This window comes from Lactuca saligna, chromosome 2, assembly GCF_052625555.1.
Source record: "Lactuca saligna cultivar CGN05327 chromosome 2, ASM5262555v1, whole genome shotgun sequence".
NCBI classification, from domain to species: domain Eukaryota; kingdom Viridiplantae; phylum Streptophyta; class Magnoliopsida; order Asterales; family Asteraceae; genus Lactuca; species Lactuca saligna.
In genome coordinates this window covers 40,168,175-40,179,637 of record NC_136418.1, presented here as the reverse complement: position 1 = coordinate 40,179,637, position 11,463 = coordinate 40,168,175, and the positions used below count along the sequence as shown (strand labels likewise).

Here is an 11,463-nt window from a genome sequence, read left to right as displayed (position 1 = left end):
CCCAACTTGATAATCCATGGAGCCTCTTAGCCCACTATACAAGATATGGATGATTTACATAATCAACCCATATATTTAATTAGTTATCTTTTGATCACATAATTAATTCTAAATTAATTCTTGATCAAACTAATCAAATAATATTATTAATATATTAGAACTTATAATATATTAATAATCTCCAAGTGTTATTTCTCTCATTTAGTCTATCCAATTGCATGGTGCCATGCAACCCAAATGGACCATGCCGGGTCGGGTCAAGTACATACCAGAAATAGTTATGGACTTAGACACCTTATCCAACAGTCTCCCACTTGGATAAGTCTAATAACTATTACTGCAAGTATGACTTTAGGAACCGATCGGCAATCGTAGCTCTTTACAAGGTTTCTCGAAATTGAGAAGATGATGGTACGCCATTTAAGATAAGTGATCATATAATCCTCTGTTCTAGATATCAGTCGGACAAATACATGGAACAATGTCTTACTTATTGTCCAACAGTTTGTTTCTCGATTTCCGATTTGTTTGACAAAGAACTTCATTGAACACATCAATTTAGTTCTGACCGGGCCCGGTACATAGGTAAAAACAAAATCATCGAGGGGCCCAGATATCAGCTTCTAATCCAAGAAGGAACAGATAAACTTAGACTAATATGTTTGTTCTACTACTTATTGAATTACACACAAGAGCGCGATTTATAACATCGAGTTACCAATGCATTTTTCGTACAATCAATGCATAACCAACTTGTAAGTAATAAATCATATCTCTAGGTTTGAAGACTTATATGATATTACCGTCTCACGATCACTCGAGATAGAATTCCATGAAGTGATTCCAGTGAGCGTGGGTTGAGTCCAATGCTCAGACCTTATGAGCACTCATGATTGTTGTAGCCTTGTCCAAGACCTCTACAACCAAACATGACAGTCTTGATTCATACCTACTTCCGACATATGACCGACTGTGGAGGTTTGAATAATATGTTATACCAAACAAAAATTATTCTGGAAGTCAAAACATGCAAAAGAAATATAGTAAACGATCGACAAGAGATAGCAACACTTTACTCATAAATAAAACACTTTTTATTCATCATCAAATGTCAATTACACTTTACAAATTTCGAGGTTATCTAACTACTAAATCTAATATCATCCTTCAGCCCTATGCTCCGAGCATGCTGGAGATGCTTAACCCGAGTCAGTCCCTTCGTGAGGGGATCTGTCGGATTCTCATCTGATGATACCCTCTTTGCCACGAGGAGTCCTTCTTCGATCCGATGTCTGATGAAATGGTATTTTCCGTCGATGTGTCTGGATCTCCCGTGATCCCTTGGTTCCTTGGCTAAGGCAACAGCACTTTCACTATCACAGAAAATTTCCATTGGCTCTTTAATAGCTGGTACAACTCCAAGGTCTCCAATGAAGTTCCTTAGCCATAACGCCTCCTTTGCCGCTTCGCTAGCTGCAATATACTCTGATTCACAAGTAGAATCTGCCACTGTCACTTGCTTGGAACTCTTCCATGAAATTGCTCCTCCATTTAGGGTAAAGACCCAGCCCGACTGAGAGCGGAAGTTATCCCTATTAGTCTGAGAGCTAGCATCACTATACCCTACCACTCTCAAGTCATCACTCCCACCGAGGGTAAGGACCCAGTCCTTAGTCCTTCGTAGGTACTTGAGAATATTCTTTACCGCAGTCCAGTGTGCCTTGCCAGGGTTCCCCTGAAACCTGCTAACCATGCTCAGGGCAAAAGCTACATCAGGTCGGGTACACGTCATAGCATACATGATCGATCCTACAGCCGAAGCATAAGGTACTCAACTCATTTGTGCTATCTCAGCCCCAGTGCTAGGGCTTTGTGTCTTACTCAGTTTGGCGTTACTCTGGATGGGCAACTATCCTTTCTTGGAGTCTTGCATTCTGAATCTCTTCAGCACCTTATCCAAGTAGGTCCTTTGACTAAGTCCAATTAGTCTTTTACTCCGATCTCTCAAGATCCTTATCCCTAAAATATAGGCAGCTTCACCGAGGTCCTTCATAGCGAAACACTTTCCAAGCCAGGACTTTACTTCCTGCAGGGTTGGAATGTCGTTTCCTATGAGTAGTATGTCATCCACATACAATACCAAGAAGCTAACTATACTCCCACTAGCCTTGACATACACACATGATTCATCTTCACTCCTAGAAAAGCCAAATTCCTTGACCTTTTCATCAAAGCAAAGATTCCATCTGCAAGGTGCTTGCTTTAACCCATAAATGGATTTCTCAAGCTTACACACTCTATTGGGGTACTCGTTGCTGACAAAACCCTCTGGCTGACTCATGTAAACATCTTCAGCCAACTTTCCATTAAGGAAAGCGGTTTTGACATCCATTTGCCAAATTTCATAGTCATGAAATGCGGCTATGGCTAACAGAACCCGAATAGACTTAATCTTGGCTACCGGAGAAAAGGTCTCATCATAATCCACTCCAGGAATTTGAGAGAAGCCCTTTGCAACCAGTCCAACCTTATAAGTGTGTACTTTACCATCCATGCCGGTCTTCTTCTTGAAGACCCATTTGCACCCTACAGTCTTTCGACCTGGTACATTCTCAACCAAGTTCCAAACTTGATTGTCATACATGGATTGAATCTCGCTATCCATAGCCTCTTTCCATTTAGCATACTCGGGGCCTGCCATGGCTTCCTCGTAGCTGTTAGGGTCATCTTGACTTACTAGTGTCCCATCACTAATAAGTGTCTCACCTTCTGCAGTAATATGGAATCCATAGTAATGCTCAGGTGCACTCCTAACTCTCTTGGAACGCCTCAGAGGTACAGATTCATCAATTGGCTCAACAGGAGTTTCCTCCTCAAGTTGAGGGCTAGAGTTTGAAGTTCCTTCACCACTTGACTCTTGAAATTCTTCAAGATCAATTTGCCTCCCATTGTCTCCTTGGCTTATAAACTCTCTTTCTCGAAAGACTCCTCTTCTTGCTACAAAGACCACATTGTCACTAGGTCTGTAGAAGAGGTAACCAAAGGATTGTTGTGGGTAGCCGATGAAAATACACCTCTTGCTTCGGGGTTCGAGCTTATCATGAGTCTCGCGTCTCACGAAAGCCTCGCAACCCCAAATCTTGATGTGGCCTAGTTTAGGTACTTTACCAGTCCACATCTCGTGAGGAGTTTTGGCAACTTTCTCTGTAGGGACTAGATTAAGGATATGGGCGACAGTCTCTAAGGCATACCTCCAGAATGAGATTGGTAGCGAAGCTCGACTCATCATGGAACGAACCATGTCCAACAAGGTTCGATTACGCCTCTCAGCCACACCATTCAACTGCGGTGTCCTGGGAGGTGTCAATTGTGAGACAATCCCACATTCCCTTAGATAGTCGAGGAACTCTGAACTAAGATACTCACCACCTCGATCGGATCGAAGCATCTTAATGTTCCTGCCCAATTGATTCTCGACTTCCTATTTAAATTCCTTAAACTTCTCGAAAGTCTCTGACTTATGCTTGATTAAGTAGACATATCCATATCTACTGTAATCATCAGTAAAAGTCAAATAATAACGATTAGCATCCCTTGTGGCATGTTTGAATGGTCCACACACATCCGTGTGTATAAGGTCCAACAAACCTTCACCTCTTTCACACGAGCCTGTGAAGGGTGACTTTGTCATTTTTCCAAGTAAGCATGATTCGCAACTATCATTTTACTTTAGGTCAAACGACTCCAAGACTCCATCCTTTTGGAGTTGGCCTATGCGCTTCTTGCTTATATGTCCAAGACGACAATGCCATAATGATGCTTTATCCAAGTTGTTATTATCAGTAGAATCAATACACAAAACATTATTTCCTGAATTATCTACAACAGACACAGCTTCATACACACCATCACAAGGTAATGCTTTAAAATAAAGAACATTATTAAAGAAAGCATCAATAGAACCAACTTCATTATTAAATGAAAAGGTAAACCCTTGTTTGTACAAAGCATGAAAGGAAATAATATTTCTTTCCATTCCTGGCGAGTAACAACACTTATTCAAATCTAAACTAAACCCACTACTTAGCGATAAAGTATAAACTCCTATCTTGGTGACAGGTGAAGCTTTCTTGTTCCCCATGATCAAGTTTATTCTTCCTTGCTCCACATTCTCACTTCTTCTTAGTCCCTGAAAGTCACAACAAATGTGAATACCACAACCGGTATCAAGGACCCAAGATTTCGAATGGGGTGAGTTATTAGAAATGATAGTGTAAATACCTGCATGGTTGGGTTTAACTTTCCCATCCTTCACATCGTGCTGGTACTTTGGGCAGTTTCGCTTCCAATGAGCTTTTTCGTGGCAATAGAAGCATTCAGCCTCTTTTGGGTCAGAAGAAGGAGTAATGAAACCTTTCTTGGTTCCACTTGAAGATGAGCCATCAAGGGTCCGAGCCTTAGTACCCTTCGAATATCTCTTTCTCTTCCTCCCTCGACTCTTCCCGATTGCCAAAACCGAAGTTGAGTTTGAAGTAGGAGTGATAGCAACCGACTTCCCCTTAAGACCTGTTTTTGCAGTCTTGAGAAGTCCCTGAAGTTTGCTGAGAGTGACCTCTTCCTTATTCATGTGATATGTCATGGGGAATTGATCATAGCACGATGGTAAGGAGCGCAAAATTATATCTATTGCAAGCTCCTCAAGGAGGCTCACATTAAGCTTCAGCAATCGATCCACATATCTTTGCATTTTCTGCATGTGGCTCGTGACGGAATCCCCGTCCTTCATCATGGTTGTTATCATGGAGCAGATGATTTCGTACCTCTCTTGTCGTGCACTTTGATGGTATCTTTCCATCAAATCTTGGTGCATTTCATAAGGGTAGAAATCTTCATAAGATTTTTGGAGTTCTGCTGTCATTGTGGCCATCATGATGCATGCTACTTTCGTAGCATCCCTTTCATGTGCCTGGAAGTCAACGATCTCCTGAGGAGTTGCAGTGGTCTCATCAATCTCCTTAAGCTCCTTGTCAAGGACATATTCTTTGTCCTCGTAGCGGGTAATCATCCTGATGTTTCTGATCCATTCATTGAAGTTGGATCCATCAAAGGTGACTTTCCCACACATACTCATAAGAGTAAAGGAGCCATTAGGATTCGAGCCAGAAGCATTATTTGAAGACATCTGAAAGAGGAGAACAAGCTTAGTATAGATTTAAGAGAGTCCTTAATAAAACACCCAAATGTAATATTAAGGCTAGAATCCAATCACAATATAATATAACTTAGAAGAGGTATGCCGTAATCTAAGCTATACCATATTTGAAAGGTAGGTGAATGACGATTCACCAATTTCCACCACGAAAACCGAAATATTTGATATTAGGTTTTATAATTGGTTCTTAGAAATTCTTAGATTCTTTGAGATTCAATGAGCTTTTCAAAGGCATGTTTCAATCTCGAGAGTGCCCTCCAGGTTTTGTGACTGGGATACCGAGGATCACAAAACGAGGTGTGAAGTAACCATGCAAATCACTTGGTACCCTTAAAGTTTATCACTCAATCGATGTGCCGGTAAACCACACACGCTCCACCGATACTATAATAAACCTTAAGTCACCCTTTACCTACCTTGTTAAGTCCACGTTAGTGTGCCGGTTAACCACACACGCTCCACCAACGACTTAGACAAAGTGTAAAGTGTAATTTCATGGATTAGCACCTTATTCACATTTTCCTAAAGTAACTAAGATTGGGAATTTAATAAAACATTTAGTTACTTTATAATATTCATCATACTTTGAATGAGAGTTTATAAGTCCTTGTCTTACTCGTTCGGCTAACGACCCTCCACCAGTCAAGCAAGCGGTGGGTGAGAGTAGACACCCATTAAGTCACCATTTTATAGGCAACAACCTTATACCCACCTTATAGACCGGCTTCGTGAATGAGGCGTACTAGCGGTAAGACGACTTTATTCTTATACATATATATATAATTATTAAATCATCATAATATAAGTATAAGGGTTGAATTTTAACTTTTAAAATTCTAGGGGTTGGAACTTAAAGTTTTAACTTAACTTTACTTGTTCCAAAACTTGAGGGCAAGTTTTGTAACTTTCAAAACTTTTCATTTCTTGTAACTTATGAGTTTAATAGAGTAATAAAATGAAGACTCTTCATTTTTCTAACTCTTGTGTTTGTTTTAATGGTTTTTAATTCAAGTGTGACTCTTGGTTTTCCATAACTTGAGGACAAGTTATGGACTCCATTAAAACACATTATGATCAAGAATTAAACTACCACATAGGTTACAAATAATTCCTATGATCATCTAAAACATCATAAGAACAAGAACATGAATATGAACTTATTCATAAATCAAAAATTACACTTAAAACTTTGTAATTTTGATAACTAGTTGTTGTAAATGAATTATCAAAGACATTACACCATCTAAAACAAGTTTTTCAAGTACCAAAAACGTTTAGGGTAATGTTTATAATTCATTTCCAGCAACTAAATCGAAATTCTGCAATCAATCGACCCTACTCGCCGAGTGCATGAACTTTTTACTCGCCGAGTTGGTTGAAGATGCACATGAACTCGACGAGTCCCCCCCTATAGACTCGACGAGTCCATTCGCAGACAGCAAGATTTCCGATTCTTTTTCAACTTTTAAGCACAAATAAGAGCAAACAAGCCTAGGCTCTGATACCACTGATGGGTTTTGAGCATTCTAACACTTCCTAAGTGTACATGCAACCCTAATAACCTTGGATCTACGTTTGTCTAATTATCATGCAAAGTTGAATTCCAAGGTTATATTCCTATCTAGCATACATGGGGAACACTTTTAACTTAAAGTATAGATAGAATAACTTACCTTGTTGTTGTTTGTGTTCCTTGAAACCTTGTGAGCCTAGCACCCCAAGTGTGATGCCTCAAATGCTTCACACAACACCAAATGCTCTTGGAAGAACTTATGAGAGAACACACACTTCTCAAAAATCGGCCAAGCCCCCTTGTTTCTTAGTGTACACCGATTTTGATGGAGAATATGTTTGTTATATAGTGTTGACACATCTAGGGTTAAACCCTAATGTGTCATGACTCTTCATTTCCATGACCCGTGGGTTTGTAACTCCCATGGAGCATCCATGGAGCATCCTATGGGTAGAACCCAACTTGATAATCCATGGAGCCTCTTAGCCCACTATACAAGATATGGATGATTTACATAATCAACCCATATATTTAATTAGTTATCTTTTGATCACATAATTAATTCTAAATTAATTCTTGATCAAACTAATCAAATAATATTATTAATATATTAGAACTTATAATATATTAATAATCTCCAAGTGTTATTTCTCTCATTTAGTCTATCCAATTGCATGGTGCCATGCAACCCAAATGGACCATGCCGGGTCGGGTCAAGTACATACCAGAAATAGTTATGGACTTAGACACCTTATCCAACAGGATATAGCTGCAAATCTTGTAAGCATATCTTCAAAGTCTAATTTCTTTTCTTGCATCGGCTTGTCCTTTTGATAAAAACTCTTGCTTTTTGTTTATAATTATCCTCCTTTGCCTTCTTGTACTCATCATATGGTAGCCATTCTTTCTTGTGATTTATCCAATCATCATCATATCTATCACCACTTGAATAACACACTTGGGATTTTCGGTTCCCATTCTCATCAAGATCATAATCCTTAGTAAGATGAGGTCCTCTACAATTATCACATCCCACTCTAATGGCATGGATGGATTGGTCCATATTATTCATTCATCGATCAATGCTCTCCATTTTTTTCCAACACTGTTGCCATATCATCGTTTATAGCATTCACCACCCCCTGAGTTGAGTCATTCCTTGGGTTATGATATTCTCTAGAGTGCTTAGAGAATTCTTCAATAAGTTCCCACACTTCAGCCGGATTTTTCTTTGTTAATGGGCCATGAGAGTCAAGGAGTTTTCTAGTGGTTATGTTTACCCCGTCATAAAAGATTGACACTTCTTATTGCACATTGAGGTCATTTTGTGGGCAATTCCTAATTAGACCCTTGTAGTGCTCCCATCCTCATATAGAGACTCACCCATTTGTTGTTCAAAATTTGCAATAGCCTTTTTGAGTTTAGCAACTTTATATGGTGGGCAAATTTGTTCTAAAAATTATTCATGCATTTTTACCCCTGTAGTAATCGCACCCGGTGCTAGTGCTTTCAACCAATCCTTTGAAGCTCCTTTAAAGGTGAGAGTGAGCATCCTCAACAACATCGTTTCTCTTTGTACATTCGGAATGTCAAAGTAGTCGGCAATGTCGTTAAATTCATCGAGATGCTTATAAGTGTCTTCATGATCCTTTTCGGTGAAAGGAATCTCCTTCAATGCAAAGAGGATGCACCCCTTAAGTTCAATTGTAGTAGTGGCGGGTTACACAAGCCCCGGACTGGTGTTGTCTCGAATCCTCTTTTTGTATGCCTCCATCGAGAAGTCAGCAATGTTCGCCATGGTGTTGTTGGGTCCGCCTTCTTGCTCGCTTTCTTCTTTGTATTCAGACTCGTATTCAGTTACTTTTGGGATCGGATTTTCTTAAAAACTCTCAAAATTGCTTTCCTCGTTCTTTTGACTTCTAGACTCACCTGCTTTCTTGATTTTCTTCTTCCTAAACACTGATTTAAGGCCCTTGAAAGGTGATTTCCTTGGCGGGTTTGAGTCTTCAACGACTTTATCCTTGTTCTTCCTAAGAATGGATTCTAGTCTTCGAATGAAGGTAACAAAGGTGTGTTTGTGTTTGATTAGTGTCTAAGCCCGTAACCATATTTGGTAAATACTTGACCCGACTGTGCATGGTCCTTTTGGGTTGCCTTCACTAAAGCAACTTGACTGGAGAAATAAATAGAGAAAGTGGTTATTATGATTTAATAATATGTTATAAGAATAATATATTAAAGGAGAAATCATGTTTGTTTAATTAATATTGGTCAATAATTAATTAGGAAATAATTTTGTGATCAAGTGTAATTAATTAAACCAGAGGGGCTGAATTGTAATTATGTGATAGTTACAAAATAGGGCAATGATTATCCTAGACGTAGGATGGACGAATTCAAGGGATTGGATATCCTTGAAATCGTCCAAATGGTCCAAGAGATAAGGGTTATCAAGGCTTATCTTATGATTGCTTAGAGGGCAAGCAACTAGATAAGGATAAGGACTAAAACCCTAATCACAACCCTATATAAAGACCCCTAGGTCTTGAGAAATCGTCCCGCTTGCTTCTAAGAGATCCCTAGGCTGATTTCTACCTCTCCCCTTCTCTCTCTATAGCATCTCCAATTTCTTGTGTTTTTTGTGAGCCATTAGAGGCACTACACTTGTGATGCTTGCTTTCAAGACATAGGGTTTGAAGACTTAAGTTGTTATTGCAATATAACAACAAGAGGTATGTGATCTAACATTTTATATGAATTTCGAAAATAGCAAGCTACATTAGGATTTTATTCATGTGTTCATAATGTTTTGTATCTAATAGTGAAAACATAGATCCAAATCTAGGGTTCCATGCACACATAGGATTGTTTGTACAAAACCCATCAACTGTATCAAAGCCTTTGGTTAACTTGTTTTCAATTAGTACTATTCAATTGTATGAACTTAACAAATTAGGGTTTATAGCCAATAAACCCTAGGAGGCAAGAAATTTCGAGATTAGGGTTTCCTAACCCTAATTTGCGAAAATTATAAAGGGTTTTTTGAATCCTTTCATTTAATACAAGATTTAAAAATCGAGGGTTTGCAAACCCTTACATTTCGAGATTAGCCTCCTTCCCCAAGATAAGATCCTAAATTTTAGGGATTTGGATAATCCCATATCTTGTAATTATCTCTTAATAGTTAAATATGGTAATTAAAGATTTCGAATTATCCCTTCCAATATTTTTGAGATTTAGAGGGATAAAAGGGATTAGGATAAGTTAATTGATTAAACGGTAATTATCCTTTAAGATTTAATAATCCCTTATGATTTAATAATTTGAATTAATAGTTTAATTTGAGATAATTATTAACTCAAGAGTTTTAATATTTAAAAATTTAATTTAAATGGTATTAAATTTCGAAAATTTTAAATTGAATATTAAAACCCTAGGATTTTGAAATGTTTAAAATACGCCCTATACTATTTTATTATTACAAGCTTAATATATATATATATATATATATATATATATATATATATATATATATATATATATATATAAAATTAAAATGTTAGTCTTACCGTTAGTAGGTCTCATTTACAAAACCAGTCTATAAGGTGGGTATAAGGTTGTTGCCTATAAAATGGTGCTTAATGGGTGTACACTCACACCCACCGCTTGCTTGACTGGTGGAGGGTCGTTAGCCGAACGGGTAGGATAGGACAATCATCACTTCATTAATAAGCATAATGAATCTATATAAAGTAACTAAACATTTTTACAAATTCCCAATCCTAGTTACTTTAGGCAAGAGTGAAATTGATGCAATCCCATGAAATTACACTTTGCACCCTTGCTAAGAAGTTAGTGGAGCGTGTATGGTTTACCGGCACACTAATTGGTTCTAAGCAAATGTGGTAAAGGGTGATTCATTGTTTCTCATAGCTTTATGGAGCGTGTGTGGTTTACCGGCACATCGAATAGGTGATTGTAATAATAAAGGCACCATGTAGATTTGCATGGTTATTCACACCCACTTTATGATCCTCGGCATCCCAATCATAAACGAGAGGGGGATATCGAGATTTAAACATGCCATTGAAAAGTTCCATGAATCTCCAAGAAAATCAAGGAATTCTCAATACATTTAAAACTTAAGCTTATGTTTTTCATGGTGAAGAATTAGTGAATCCTCATTCACTTACCTCCAAATTATCTTCGTGTTGGATTACGGCATCCCTTTTCTAATATGTAAATAATGTTGTTGGATCCTAGCCCTAATTTTTCATTTTGGGTGTTTAATTAGGGATTCAATTCTAATCAAACTTTTCATTTCTATTTGTAGATGGCTAACGCGAGCAATGCTGCTGCTAACTCATTCACGCTAATGAGTCTTTGTCAAAAAGTGACTTTTGATGGATCGAACTTTAGCGAATGGATAAGATACATTCGCATGATTGCTTGCTACGAGGACAAAGAGTATGTCCTCGATGAGAAGCTCGAGAAGATCATTCCAGAAGTCACTACTCCCAATGAAATGGCTGTCTTTGAGACCCACAAACGTGATGCAACGAAAGTCCATTGCATCATGATAACCACAAGGAACCAAGAATTACAAAAGTCCTATGAGGACATGTTTCCGTATGAAATGCATCAAGACTTAATGGAGAGGTACCACCAAAGCGCGAGGCAAGAGCGCTATGAGATCATCACGAATATGATCACCGCTAAGATGGGAAGTGGAGAATCT

General features: G+C 38.3%; 1 non-coding gene across 1 annotated transcript; it reads left to right on the top strand.

The window, feature by feature from the left end:
• Window positions 1-8,042: 8,042 nt before the first annotated feature.
• On the top strand, window positions 8,043-8,148 carry LOC145033163 (small nucleolar RNA R71). The gene has a single exon (XR_013677401.1). It is a non-coding gene; the product is annotated as a small nucleolar RNA R71 (small nucleolar RNA).
• The last annotated feature ends 3,315 nt before the right edge of the window (window positions 8,149-11,463 follow it).